Genomic DNA, 15378 nt, shown 5'->3' on the forward strand with positions numbered 1-15378 from the left:
TTCCTCTACTCTGCAAAGCAGATGTTAGTTAGTGCAAACTTTCCGACTCAGCAGTGAACAGTTCTGGTTCAGTATCACATATAAGAGTTTAGTATTTTTTCCCTCTCTATATTAAAGTGTTGCACCCAGTTGTCCTATGACCTTGAATTCCATATCTCCGGGCCTGTGTAGTTTTTTTTTGCATGAAGGTTGAAGAGAGGTTTTGTACAGCTACAGTTCAGCATCAGAAAGAATTGAAACTTCTGGCCGTGTCTAACTTAAAACATGGTAAGTTTCTCTCTGCTAGGATACCAGTACGCCAGTAGCTCCCATTTGGCTCCTGGATCTCTCCAAGGAAAGGGATCTCAGCATCATTAATATCTTCTACTTAATAGATCTTGAACCTTTTAAAGGCTTCTCTTTTTGCTTATTCTCTACAGGCTTCTTGTTGAAACACACAGCCTGGAAATGACCTTCCTTTCTACAAAAGTAGCATTTGGCCTCTCTGACAGCACAATTTTCACACCTGTTAACTTTTCCTGTTGCACCGATTACAGTTAGCTGAGACGGTTGATCGATGCTCTTTCTGCCACCCCTGCTTTTTAACAACCATCTCCCTGCCTTTAAATTTAGCATACTCCACTGAGTCAGTCATTTTTGGGACAAAGTTTTCCCTGTCACCCCAAATAATCTATCAATTTCTGCTTCCAGGCCTCAGCTGATCTCCTCAGTTGAATTGCCTTTGTTAAGCTTAAATCATCTCTTGACTGCAAGTGGTCAGACAATACTTCATCCAAGAAGCCAACAACAATTCTGGCCCTGATTAGTTCATCTTTTAAGTTGCCATATTCACAGTCCTCTGCAAGTCTATATAGATCGTTGATAATGCATCAATACTTCCCCTTGTCGTTGGTATGCTTATTAAGTTTAGTGCACTGGATAGTGTTATTCTTTTTTAGATTGAAGTAGGCATCAAGTGCTTTTCTTACTTCATTGTGCATTGCTTTTTATTCATAATCCCTTGCCTGACTAGAATATTGTCTGCATTGCCACCCATCAGATATAATAGTGTACTGACCAGCTCACTACTCTCCTTCACAGAAAGGCCTGATGCGGTGCAATATCTGGCAAATCTTCAGTGCCAATTCAACCATGCTTCTGCCTGGTTGAGACTTGTGACCTGCTTGAAGCTTTCTGGCAATGATAAAGACTTTCCCATGCTTGTTCTTTCACTCGATGCCACCATATAATACTGTTGGTCTGCTGAGGTAAGGAAAACACTAATTGTTATTGGAACGTCTCTTACTGTATCGACTTCCTACCGCAACGTTCTACAAGAGGGGCCAAGATCATGTGAAATTGCATCAGTTCCCGTGATGATATATACATTCATCAACATAATCACACAGTTAGAATTAACCCCTTACACTACAACCATAAGACTATAAGAAAGAGGAGCAGAATTAGGCCATTCGGCCCATCGAGTCTGCTCCGCCATTCGATCATTGCTGACATGTTTCTCATCCCCATTCTCCTGCCATCTCCCCGTAACCCCTGACCCCCTCATTAATCAAGCACCGATCTATCACTGTCTTAAAAGGATGGCATTACTTGTCTGACATTAAAGCTGGCAACCTCCACAGTGTAAGACCTGAGTCGTGCAGCTTGTTTATGTTGCATGTAATTAAGAAGAATAAGATTCAATTGTTATGGATATCCAGTTAACTGATTGATATCCCTGTTAAGTCCTGAATTATGCAACGGCATTTCATAATGAAGTTCCTTTTTGCGCAGGAAGGGCTAATGATGAGTGATAGGGTGGGGTGGGCACGGGGCAGCAGGTCAATGGGTGCACACCAAATGGAGTGGTCACTATAATAACCATTTGTGTTGAGGCAGGAGAATTTCTCACACAAAATGATGTGATATTTCCAGTACAGTTCTCATAAATAAATGGGATAATGCCACAGCATTGGATTTTATACAAAGCAGAATAAACGAGCCAAATGGCTTTATTTATGGACTGTTGTAATGGCTGGAATACATAGTTACTGAAGATTTAAGTAACACGTGATCTTGAATTTAGGCCATCAGGTATAAAGGAGTTCTTCTTCAATGCACTTCATAGAAGCTGGAGTGAGCATCATCAATATTGATTTGACTTAAAATTACAGTGTAAAGAAATGTGAGCAGATCTTGCAGTTTGCGTGTGATCCAATACAGCAACGATAATGATGGCTGCTTTTCATTGTCAAAGTACTCCAACTAATTTTACCTTGCACACAAATGTGCTACTGTATTTGACTGTTGCATCAATTTCGATAAAGAAGGTTTGAACACACTAAACACATTTCAATCATTCATGATGCCAAGCATTGGTGACTTGCAAGTTCATTCCATTAGTTCAATCCTGTTCACTTCTTGAGGCAAATGCAGCAAATCACTGGTGAGAATCGTGTGCCTTTGCTGTTTCAACAGCTTCCGTCTCTAAAAGTTTTCTTTACCACTTGGCATGTGCAAAGGTTATTGAGGGTTACATTAATGTCATTTTGCATTCAAAAAATAGACTTGAACATACAAGCGCCAGTGAGGGGCAGGAAAAGGCAAGCACGTCCCTAAAGCCTGCCCCTGACAGGGAGAACATTGCTTCAGTGGTACAGTGAGTCAGTCTACAGAATGCTGCAGCATAGGGATGTAGCTATAGATACAAAGAAGGATACAACTACAAAGTGCTATAGATGGGTTAAGTGAGTGGGCAAACATTTGACAGATGGATTATAATGTGATAAAATGTGAGGTTGCCCACTTTGACAGGAAGAAGAGAGAAACAGAATATTATTTAAGTGGAGAGAGACTGAAGAATGCCGTGGTACAGTACCAATGAGGTGTCCTTGTACACAAATCAGCAGACGTGGGCACACAGTAAAGGCTTAGGAAGGCAGATGGAATGTTGATTGCAAGGTGAAATGAGTATAAAAGTACCAAAGTCTTACTACAACTGTACAGTGCACTGGTGAGGCCGTACCTGGAGTACTGGGCACTGCTTTGGCCACCTGACTTAAGGAGGGATATACTTACATTGGATGCAATTCAGAGAAGGTGCATTCCTAGGATGGGGGGTTTGGCTTATGAGGAAAGGTTGAGCAGGTTGGGCCTAAACTCATTGGAGTTTAGAAGAGTTAGACGTGACCTTGTTGAAACATAAGAATATGAGTGGACTTGAAAAGCTAGGGGCTGGATTCTCCACCGTTGGGATGCTCCGTTTTGCCGGCAGGACGGGGGTTTCCCAACGGCGTGGGGCTGCCCCACAATGGGAAACCCCATCGACTAGCCGGCGAAACGGAGCATCCCGCCGGCGTGTTGAACCAGAAATCTGGCGCGGCGGGACGGAGAATCCAGCCCTACATGAATCCAGCCCTAGATGCTGAGAGCCTGGGCGGTATTCTCTCAGCCCACGTCGGGTTGGAGAATCGCCAGGCCGGGCGCCATTTGCGCGCCCCCGCCCCGGCGCCGGTCCGCCGATTCTCCGGAGATTTGGCACCATTGCTGCCGGTGCGGCGCCGATGAGGGGCCGCTCTATGCGGCCCCCACGGTGGTCCTCCGCCTGGGATGGGCCGACTGGATGCCCCCCCCAAAAATAAGTCCCGCCGGCACCTTTCACATCTGGTCTTACCCGGCGGGACCTTGACATCATCCTGTCTGGGGCGGCCTGTTGGGTGGGGAGGGGGGGGTCTGACCCCGGCGAGGGCCTCCACCGTGGCCTGGCCTGCGATCAAGGCCTACCGATCGGCGGGCCAGCCTCTCGTTGTGGGGGCCTCTTTTGCTCCGCATCGGCCCCTGTAGCCCTACGCCATGTTGCGTCGGGGCCGGCGCGGAGAAGGAGACTATCGCGCATGCGCGCCGGTCGCAGCGTGCATGTGCAGACCCGGTGCATTCATTTGACACTGGTATCGGCAGCTGGAGCGGCGTGGGTCGCTCCAATGCCATGCTGGCCTCGTGTAGGGCAGAGAATCGCTACACATAGCGGTCCAATGACGCCGTCGTTAAACTCTTCAGTTTTTACAACGGCGTCAACACTCTGCCTTCAGATGGGAGAATCCTGCCCCATGTTTCTCTCTTTGGAGAATCTCGGAGCGGGGGTGGGTGGTGCGGTCTCAAATTGAGGTGTCTTCCAAATAAGATGGAGACAAGGAGGAACGGCTGCTCTCAGTGTGTTCCTAGTGTCAGAAATCCTCTTCCCTGTGAGCAATTGAGGCTGGATCATTGAGTATATTCAAGGCTGAGGTGGACAAATGTTTGATTGACAAAGGAGTTGAGGGTTATGGGGGAGTGGTGGTGGTGGTGGCGGGGCCGAGATGGAGGTGCGGGGGGGGGGCGGACTACGGTGTGGGGGAACCCGGCAGATAAGTGAAACGAAGGCTACAATCAGACCAGTCATGACCTTAATGGCAGAGCAGACCTGAGGGGCTGAATGGTCTGCCTCTCTTCCTTTTTCTTATGTATTTATATCCATAATGACAATCTCTGGATGGGGGTGTCACACATAGAACCATACAAAGGAAATAGAAGCTGGAGGAGGCCATTTGGCCCTTCGAGCCTGCTCCACCATTCATTATGATCATGGCTGATCATCAAGTTCGATACCCTGATCCCGCCTTCCCCCATCAGTCAGTTGAAAAAATTAAAATCGCTTATTGTCACAAGTAGGCTTCAAATGGTTACTGTGAAAAGCCCCTAGTCGCCACATCCCGGCGCCTGTTCGGGGAGGCTGGTATGGGAATTGAACCGTGATGCTGGCCTGCCTTGGTCTGCTTTACAAGGCAGCTATTTAGCTATTTCTTTGTTCCCTGGGATTTAATGGGAAAATCAGTCGAGGCCCATTCAAAACCCATTGGGGAGGATTCTCCGACCCCGCGCCAGGTCGGAGAACCGCCAGGGGGGGGGGCGCGAATCACACAACGCCGCTCCGATGCCGGGCCGCCGATTCTCCTGCGACTGGAGTATCGGCGCCGTTGGGGCCGGCCGGGGGCCGCTCAATGCGTCCCCCCCCCCGGTGATTCTCCCCGCGCGATGGGCCGAGTGCCCGCCGAGTCCCGCCGACGTCGTTCTCATGTGGTCCTATCCGGCGGGACCTTGCCATTCATGCTGCGGGGGGTGGCCTGGTGGGGGAGAGGGGGCAGCCGACTCCGGGTGGGGGGGGGGCACCTCCACGGTGGCCTGGCCCGCGGGCGAGCTTATCTGGTCGGGGCCTATGTTCCTCCATGCCGGGCCCCTGTAGGTCTCCGCCATGTTGCGTCGGGGCCGGCACGGAGACAGCAACCCACGCGCATGCGCGAACTTGCGCCGGCCGTGGCGCGCATGCGCAGACCCGCGGCTCCCGTCCTGATGCCCGTATCGGCAGCTGGAGCAGCGTGAGGCTCTACAGGGCCGTGCTGGCCCACTGTGCGGTGCAGGATCGCTGATCCTAGGGGCCAGATGACGCCGTCGTAAAACGCTCCGGCGTTTACGACAGCGTCAACACTTAGGCCCAGGATCGGAAAATCCTGCCCATTATTTCAACATGTGACAGATGAGCCAAATACATAGTGGATAGGTTTTCCTCTCTGCTCTCTAAGTGAAGTTTTCCACAAAGCGTTTTTCCTTTACTTTTTCCCTTTGCTAAATATTATAGTTTGCCTAAAGTTCTGTCTTGGAAGCTACACGCTGCAAAGAAAACTTACCAACAGTTTGCAGTTCAGGATATAATCAGTACTCTAATGTGGGCAAAGAGATTTTGAACAGAAAATAATTATTTGATGAAAGATTACTGTTATGTACGAATTGTTCTGCAGCTCCATTTCTAACTTCTATAATTGCAGAACCACCCATTTCATTAATTACAATGCAACATTGTCTTATAATTATAATGGCATAGGATTCTGTAATTGTACCATCACACATTTCTCTAATTAGGATGTCAGTCATTGCCCTAATTTCAATATTGCTCCTTTGTCTAATTACAGTACAATTTTACTTCTGCACAAATTTTCATTGTACACTTAATGGAAATTAATTCTGTATATCATCTCTTAAACGTACAGGAGTGCGAGAGGCCTGTTAGGCCACTGTACACTAAATAAAATGGGAGTGCACAGCTCAAAGCTATACATCTATATCAGCAGACCATAAACTGTGGAAATAAAAGATATTGGGTGCAATTTATCCTGTCGGTTCATCACGGGCGCAAATCCCATCATGGCGCAAAGTCATGCGAGAGGGCCATAGGGGACTTGCGCTGGCGAGATTTCAGAAGCGATTCTCCCCGGCCCTCTCTGATGACATGATCAGGTTGATGCCCAGGAAGGGTCTGAACCTGATTTGCATGGATTTGAATCCCTTTTAACATACTTGGAGTGTTTAACGTCACATCCTCAGCCCTCATTGAATCTTCCCGCCCACCAGGCGTGCCGCCATGCAGAGGCAAATTACTACTGCTTTATAAAAACTGGAACCAGATGCCATGACCTCCGAGAGGCAGGAGGGAGGTGAGTACCACTGTATTCACCTAGCGCCAGGGAGTCCAATGGGACAGAGCCCACTGCTCAGCTCCGGAGGCAGGGAGAAGGCTCTGGGGGGAGGAGGTGTAGGGTTTCTCGGATGGGGGTTGTAGTTGGTGTGCGAGGCCCTAAAGTCTACTGCCTGTGTTTAAAAGTACTCAGGGGGCTCTTTTAGTCTGATGTGTGTGGCATGGTGGTATGGGGTGGCTGCAGGCCGCATGGGGTGGGGGTTGGAGTCTGATGAGCGTCAAGGAGGAGGGCCTAACGGGCTGGGTGGATGAGACTCCGAAAGAGAAGGCAACGCAGTGCCCAGCTGGGGGGAAGGGAGGATGGGGGTGGGTGGGGGAGGTGTGGCATGAGCTCTGAAGTTGCTGTCCAGGAGTCTTAAGTATAGAGGCATGGTGGCAATGTGATTTCGAATGATGTAGCCTGAGTAAGGCGGGTGCCTGTAAGCTCTGTCTCTCCCTGAAGCAGTAAATAATTATGCCCTCTAACATTTCAGAGACTCGTGCACGTAGAACTAATTGGCCATCAATAGTTAACCCTTAACAATGTTAGCTGCCCACAGTTTCAAAGTCAAGAAAGTATTGTTACTGTGGTGTAGTGATAATCGCTTTTGCTTTTTACGCAAAAGGTCCCCGGTTTGAAACCGGGCAGAAACATTAGCAAAATGTCAAAGTCAATTTTGATTTTGTTTAGGGCAGTGTCTCTTTAATTTGTCCCTGTAATTGAGAGTTACTGGGCTTGCTTATGTGCCAGACCCCAATGCCTGCCAGTGAGGATCCATTAACCCCCAAGGTGGATACCACCATCTCGTTGACCATGCCCAATAGAGATTTGCAAACATATAAACCTCCTATCAGAACCCCAAGAGATATAAAGAATAAGAGACAGGAGACTGACTGGGCGAGGGCAGAGCCATGGAAGAGCCAGGAGGGACACGTTCCCATGCAGCATTGGTCCAAAAATGCCCTGCCTGCTGCATTTTTGTGCTGGGAAGGCAGGGGTGGGATGGAGTCAGACCTAGCCACTTCCGCAGATGGACGATTAGGGAGGGAGTCTGGTTACAAATTCTGCTTTGGTTATTTGGAATTTTGACTCAGTTGTATTAAAAGCTAGTTGGCTCATCTGGCATTCACCCCCTTACCCGGTATCCCACTCCCTATACCCATAGCCCTTGATTCTCTTACTGATTAGAAATCTGTCTCTCTCAGCCTTGAACATACCAACGATCCAACGTCCATGGCTCTCTGCAGTAAAGAATTCCACAGATTCACTACCCTCTGTGAGAAGAAAGTCCTCCTCATCTCTGTCTTAAATGGGTGGTCCCTTAACCGAGATTATACCCTATGGTCCTAAACTCTCCCACAAGAGGAAATATCCTCTCAGCCTCTACCCTGTCAAGCCCCATGAGAATCCTATATCTCAATAAGGTCGCCTCTCATCCTTCTAAACTCCAATGAGCACAGGTCCAATCTCAAGTTCTCCTCATAAGAGACTCCCTCCATACCTGGAGTCAGCCGAGTGAACATTCTCGGGACTGTCTCCAAAGCCAGTGTATCTTTCCTAAGATAAGGGGATGAAAATTGGTTACTGTGCTCCAAGAGCGGCCTAATGGCCGTGTGTAGTTTTAGCAGAACTTCCTTATTTTTTCCCTCTATCCCTTCGAAATAAAGGCCAACATTCCAGTTGCCTTCACTATTACCTGCTGAACTTGCATGCTAATGTTTTGAGATATATGCATGTGAACTCCCAGTTCCCTCTCTTTTGCAGCTTTCTCCATTTAAATAATATTTAGCTCCCTTATTCTTTTTACCAAAGTGCATAAGTTCACATTTTCATACAATATATTCCATCTGCTCTTTAACCTGTCTTTATCCCTCTGTCGACTCTTTTTGTCAATCTTGCCAGTTGCCTTCGCATCTATTTTTGTGTCATCCAAACTTGGCATTAATGCATTTACTTCCCTCGTCCAAGTCATTAATATAATTAGTGCAATAAAGGTCCCATGTCTAAAATCTGGCACCCTTGGGTCTTTGAGATCATGTCGGTGATCATGGCAGTGAGGCTGGAGCCGTGCCCATTGGTGGCAATTTTTGCCGTGTCGAATTTGTCGAGGTTTCGCGAGGGGAAAGGGGCCAATGTCTTGGCTTTCGCCTCCCTGATTGACCGGCAGCAAATCCTACTTGACTGGAAGATGACGGTGCCACCCAGGGCTCTGGCGTGGTAGGAGGGCCTGGCAGAGTTCCTGCAATTAGAAAAAAAAATCAAATATGCCCTTAGGGGGTTGGGAGAAGGGTTTCGCTCAAGGTGGAAGCCGTTCATCGCTGTCTATAAATTTCTGTTTGTTTCCAGAAAGTCAGGGGGGGAAGAAGCAGGTGGGGGAGGGGTGGGGCGGACTGGGGGTTTTCTTTGGGGTTGTAATTAGTTAGTTTATAAAAACAAAAATGACAAACTGTTTGTAATATATTTGAGTGGATCTTATGTTTGTGGAATTTTCTGTTTTGCTTGATATAAAATATATATATTTTTTAAATGGTAAGTGGATTGGACAATAATTTCTGGGCTTGTCAGCAGCGTGCACATCCCCATCAATTTAAAATAATTCAAGCTTGTGCAAATCTTCAGTGATAACAACATAAATACTTCGAGGTTGATAGTCTTGAAAATCTATTTTTGGGATAATTGAACAACTGTTTCTTGTGATAATGTCATATTTTTACATTTCAGAAAAACGTGAGACTGACACAATTCATAGAATAGAATCATAGAATTTACAGTGCAGAAGGAAATTCATTAATTTGTAGTTAATTTAAACACAGTATACATGACCTTATTTGCAGGCCCATGATTCTAACATCTTCAGCTCTACACATTTATTTTTGTGTACACAACGTAAGAGCAAAGTCCAGTCAGAGGAGACGCAGGGAAGAGAGAGGTAAACGTAATGAAGGCCAATAACACTCAAAATTGGCCTAGGTAATGAGACACAAAGGTTTCAGGCCCTGATTATAATTTAGGGTGGCTTTTGTGCAGGTCATTATTGACCTTTGAGGCTTGTGCATGTAACCTATGCAAAACTGAAGGAATACCGCACTGTTAAAAGTGCTGTCTTTGAGATGAGATGTTAACCTTGGCAATAGCACAATTGAAGAGCAGGGGACTTTTTCCCAGTGTCTTTGCCAGCATTTGCCCATCAACAAATATGACTAAAAATGAATACTTTCCTCTCCCAGTTGCTTGAATCATAGAATCTTAGAACTTATAGTGCAGAGGGAGGGCATTCGGCCCATCGTGTCTGCACCAGCCCTTGGAAAGAGCACCCTGCTTAAGCCCACGCTTCCACCCTATCCCAGTAACCCGACCTAACCTTTCGGACGCTAAGGGGCAATTTAGCATGGTCAATCCACCTAACTTGCATATCTTTATTGTCTGTGGGAGGAAACCGGAGCACACGGAGGAAACCCATGCAGACACAGGGAGAAACTGCAAACTCCACACAGACAGTCACCCGAGGCTGGAATTGAACCCGGGTCCCTGGAGCTGTGAGGCAGCAGTGCTAGCCACTGTGCCACCATGCTGCGTCTGGAACAACTTTGCCGGGTACAAATTGCATGTTTTCCTGCATTTTACCAGTGACTATGCCTTAAATGTATTTAATTGCCTGTAAAGTGCTTTGGAATGTCTTGAGGTTGTGAAAGGCATTATGTGTATACAAGTTTTTCTTTCTCTCTGGCTTGGGAGACAGTGCTGATGCACAGTTGCCCGACTCATATTCTTCATATTGTTGTGAAAGGCAGGCTTTGGCTCATTATAACAAGTTGTGACGATGCTGGAGTCATAATATTGGAGGGGGGCTGACAGCTTTGCTTAGTTTATGAACTGTTAACAAAGGATTCTGGCATTTCATTTAAATTAAGGACTTGCTGTGAGTGGATTACAAGAGCAGAAGCTGGAGCTTCCTTCCATTTAGGCAAAACTAGGCAGCAATATTATGCTGCTGGATTGATAGAAGCTTTGAAGGACAGTTTCGTCAGTGACCGTGATGAATCAGGCTAACATTCCTGGAGAAATCCCAATGTTCTGTTTGCTTTTCCAGCCATTTGCAATGTATAACATCCGCACGGCTTGCAAGTGTTACCAAACTTAATAAATGACTTTTCTTTAAACTGTGAAGAGCTTGGTGAGAACAACGTGGGTGAGTGGTGTCATGCTCAATCTTTCTTGGCAATATTATTGACTTAAACTTTTCTGAGCCCTGAAGATAGCACATCATTTCTCCGCCTACTTCCCAATTCTGTCTGTATTTTGCCTTTCTGATGAGGAGTTAAAGGGACATTATTTCGTTAGGAATGGGCTCAACATATCCGTTCCATGTATGACGAGGAAAAAGAGCTTTGTGTACTTTCAGCGTATTGATGTCATGAGCGCAGGATTAAGCCGGCTGATTTAGCTCATTGCATCCAGTTATTGCGAACACACAAAATAGGTCGTTAAACACTCGCGTGCAGGCTAAGCCCATCTAACTGCGATGTGGAGGATGGCCCCATCATTTTGATTTTACCTATCAGCTTTAATGCCGTAACAAGAACAGAGTATACTGGACAATCTCAGCAGATCTGACAGCATCTGGGGAGAGAGAAGTGATCGAATGTTTCGAGTCTGATTGATTCTTTGACAAAATATTAATGCCATGGTGCTCTCTTAGAATATTTCGAGTCGATTTCGGCGGGAGAACAGCTGGAGAACAGCTGGTTAGTCAGTTTCAGCGGGAGCAGTGCGGAAGTGGCTGCTGGGAGGTAAGTCTGTCCTTTAAAAGCACTTGTCTTTGCAGGGGCAGGCCAGTCGATTTCGGCGGGAGAACAGCTGGTGAGTCAGTTTCAGCGGGAGCAGTGCGGAAGTGGCTGCTGGGAGGTAAGTCTGTCCTTTAAAAGCACTTGTCTTTGCAGGGGCAGGCCAGTCGATTTCGGCGTGAGAACAGCTGGTGAGTCAGTTTCAGCGGGAGCAGTGCGGAAGTGGCTGCTGGGAGGTAAGTCTGTCCTTTAAAAGCACTTGTCTTTGCAGGGGCAGGCCAGTCGATTTCGGCGGGAGAACAGCTGGTGAGTCAGTTTCAGCGGGAGCAGTGCGGAAGTGGCTGCTGGGAGGTAAGTCTGTCCTTTAAAAGCACTTGTCTTTGCAGGGGCAGGCCAGTTGATTTCGGCGTGAGAACAGCTGGTGAGTCAGTTTCAGCGGGAGCAGTGTGGAAGTGGCTGCTGGGAGGTAAGTCTGTCCTTTAAAAGCACTTGTCTTTGCAGGGGCAGGCCAGTCGATTTCGGCGTGAGAACAGCTGGTGAGTCAGTTTCAGCGGGAGCAATGCGGAAGTGGCTGCTGGGAGGTAAGTCTGTCCTTTAAAAGCACTTGTCTTTGCAGGGGCAGGCCAGTCGATTTCGGCGTGAGAACAGCTGGTGAGTCAGTTTCAGCAGGAGCAGTGCGGAAGTGGTTGCTGGGAGGTAAGTCTGTCCTTTAAAAGCACTTGTCTTTGCAGGGGCAGGCCAGTCGATTTCGGCGTGAGAACAGCTGGTGAGTCAGTTTCAGCGGGAGCAGTGCGGAAGTGGTTGCTGGGAGGTAAGTCTGTCCTTTAAAAGCACTTGTCTTTGCAGGGGCAGGCCAGTCGATTTCGGCGTGAGAACAGCTGGTGAGTCAGTTTCAGCGGGAGCAGTGCAGAAGTGGTTGCTGGGAGGTAAGTCTGTCCTTTAAAAGTACTTGTCTTTGCAGGGGCGGGCCAGTCGATTTCGGCGGGAGTGGAGCTGGCTGGTTAGTCAATTTCAGCAGGAGCTGAGAATTTTTTTTTAAAATTAGTGTTTTAGGCGGGAACAGGAAGTCGACCCGCGGACGTCCTGGAAGACCCTCACCAATAAATTCTGGGGACTTACCAGGGGTAAGCCATAGGGTACGGGCCTCTGGCACGGAGTCTGTCCCTGTTGCTCAGAAGGGAAGGGGGGAGAGGAGCAGAGCATTAGTAATTGGGGACTCTATAGTCAGGGGCACAGATAGGAGATTTTGTGGGAGCGTGAGAGACTCACGTTTGGTATGTTGCCTCCCAGGTGCAAGGGTACGTGATGTCTCGGATCGTGTTTTCCGGGTCCTTAGGGGGGAGGGGGAGCAGCCCCAAGTCGTGGTCCACATTGGCACTAACGACATAGGTAGGAAAGGGGACAAGGATGTCAGGCAGGCTTTCAGGGAGCTAGGATGGAAGCTCAGAACTAGAACAAACAGAGTTGTTATCTCTGGGTTGTTGCCCGTGCCACGTGATAGTGAGATGAGGAATAGGGAGAGAGAGCATTTAAACACGTGGCTACAGGGATGGTGCAGGAGGGAGGGATTCAGATTTCTGGATAACTGGGGCTCTTTCTGGGGAAGGTGGGACCTCTACAGACAGGATGGTCTACATCTGAACCTGAGGGGCACAAATATCCTGGGGGGGAGATTTGTTAGTTCTCTTTGGGGGGGTTTAAACTAATGCAGCAGGGGCATGGGAACCTGGATTGTAGTTTTAGGGTAAGGGAGAATGAGAGTATAGAGGTCAGGAGCACAGATTTGATGTCGCAGGAGGGGGCCAGTGTTCAGGTAGGTGGTTTGAAGTGTGTCTACTTCAATGCCGGGAGTATACGAAACAAGGTAGGGGAACTGGCAGCATGGGTTGGTACCTGGGACTTCGATGTTGTGGCCATTTCGGAGACATGGATAGAGCAGGGACAGGAATGGATGTTGCAGGTTCCGGGGTTTAGGTGTTTTAGTAAGCTCAGAGAAGGAGGCAAAAGAGGGGGAGGTGTGGCGCTGCTAGTCAAGAGCAGTATTACGGTGGCGGAGAGGATGCTAGATGGGGACTCTTCTTCCGAGGTAGTATGGGCTGAAGTTAGAAACAGGAAAGGAGAGGTCACCCTGTTGGGAGTTTTTTATAGGCCTCCTAATAGTTCTAGGGATGTAGAGGAAAGGATGGCGAAGATGATTCTGGATAAGAGCGAAAGTAACAGGGTAGTTATTATGGGAGACTTTAACTTTCCAAATATTGACTGGAAAAGATATAGTTCGAGTACAATAGATGGGTCGTTTTTTGTACAGTGTGTGCAGGAGGGTTTCCTGAAACAATATGTTGACAGGCCAACAAGAGGCGAGGCCACGTTGGATTTGGTTTTGGGTAATGAACTAGGCCAGGTGTTGGATTTGGAGGTAGGAGAGCACTTTGGGGACAGTGACCACAATTCGGTGACGTTTACGTTAATGATGGAAAGGGATAAGTATACACCACAGGGCAAGAGTTATAGCTGGGGGAAGGGCAATTATGAGGCCATTAGACGTGACTTGGGGGGGATAAGGTGGAGAAGTAGGCTGCAAGTGTTGGGCACACTGGATAAGTGGGGCTTGTTCAAGGATCAGCTACTGCGTGTTCTTGATAAGTATGTACCGGTCAGGCAGGGAGGAAGGCGTCGAGCGAGGGAACCGTGGTTTACCAAGGAAGTGGAATCTCTTGTTAAGAGGAAGAAGGAGGCCTATGTGAAGATGAGGTGTGAAGTTTCGGTTGGGGCGATGGATAGTTACAAGGTAGCGAGGAAGGATCTAAAGAGAGAGCTAAGACGAGCAAGGAGGGGACATGAGAAGTATTTGGCAGGAAGGATCAAGGAAAACCCAAAAGCTTTCTATAGGTATGTCAGGAATAAGCGAATGACTAGGGAAAGAGTAGGACCAGTCAAGGACAGGGATGGGAAATTGTGTGTGGAGTCTGAAGAGATAGGCGAGATACTAAATGAATATTTTTCGTCAGTATTCACTCAGGAAAAAGATAATGTTGTGGATGAGAATGCTGAGCCCCAGGCTAATAGAATAGATGGCATTGAGGTACATAGGGAAGAGGTGTTGGCAATTCTGGACAGGCTGAAAATAGATAAGTCCCCGGGACCTGATGGGATTTATCCTAGGATTCTCTGGGAGGCCAGGGAAGAGATTGCTGGACCTTTGGCTTTGATTTTTATGTCATCATTGGCTACAGGAATAGTGCCAGAGGACTGGAGGACAGCAAATGTGGTCCCTTTGTTCAAAAAGGGGAGCAGAGACAACCCCGGCAACTATAGACCGGTGAGCCTCACGTCTGTAGTGGGTAAAGTCTTGGAGGGGATTATAAGAGACAAGATTTATAATCATCTAGATAGGAATAATATGATCAGGGGTAGTCAGCATGGCTTTGTGAAGGGTAGGTCATGCCTCACAAACCTTATTGAGTTCTTTGAGAAGGTGACTGAACAGGTAGATGAGGGTAGAGCAGTTGATGTGGTGTATATGGATTTCAGCAAAGCGTTTGATAACGTTCCCCACAGTAGGCTATTGCAGAAAATACGGAGGCTGGGGATTGAGGGTGATTTAGAGATGTGGATCAGAAATTGGCTAGCTGAAAGAAGACAGAGGGTGGTGGTTGATGGGAAATGTTCAGAATGGAGTACAGTCACAAGTGGAGTACCACAAGGATCTGTTCTGGGGCCGTTGCTGTTTGTCATTTTTATCAATGACCTAGAGGAAGGCGCAGAAGGGTGGGTGAGTAAATTTGCAGACGATACTAAAGTCGGTGGTGTTGTCGATAGTGTGGAAGGATGTAGCAGGTTACAGAGGGATATAGATAAGCTGCAGAGCTGGGCTGAGAGATGGCAAATGGAGTTTAATGTAGAGAAGTGTGAGGTGATTCACTTTGGAAGGAATAACAGGAATGCGGAATATTTGGCTAATGGTAAAGTTCTTGAAAGTGTGGATGAGCAGAGGGATCTAGGTGTCCATGTACATAGATCCCTGAAAGTTGCCACCCAGGTTGATAGGGTTATGAAGAAGGCCTATGGAG

General features: G+C 47.6%; 1 protein-coding gene across 2 annotated transcripts in view; it reads left to right on the plus strand.

The window, feature by feature from the left end:
- Positions 1-15378, plus strand: part of sgcd (sarcoglycan, delta (dystrophin-associated glycoprotein)) — an 821304-nt gene that overhangs the window by 187168 nt on the left and 618758 nt on the right. Inside the window, exon 2 of one of the 2 annotated variants that reach the window (XM_072512566.1) lies at positions 1081-1247. The exons of the other annotated variant lie outside the window; for it this stretch is intronic. The gene's annotated coding sequence lies outside the window, so the exon portion shown is untranslated. The remainder of the gene's footprint in view (positions 1-1080; positions 1248-15378) is intronic. 2 annotated transcript variants of the gene reach the window in all.

Source organism: Scyliorhinus torazame, chromosome 7 (assembly GCF_047496885.1).
Source record: "Scyliorhinus torazame isolate Kashiwa2021f chromosome 7, sScyTor2.1, whole genome shotgun sequence".
NCBI lineage: Eukaryota > Metazoa > Chordata > Chondrichthyes > Carcharhiniformes > Scyliorhinidae > Scyliorhinus > Scyliorhinus torazame.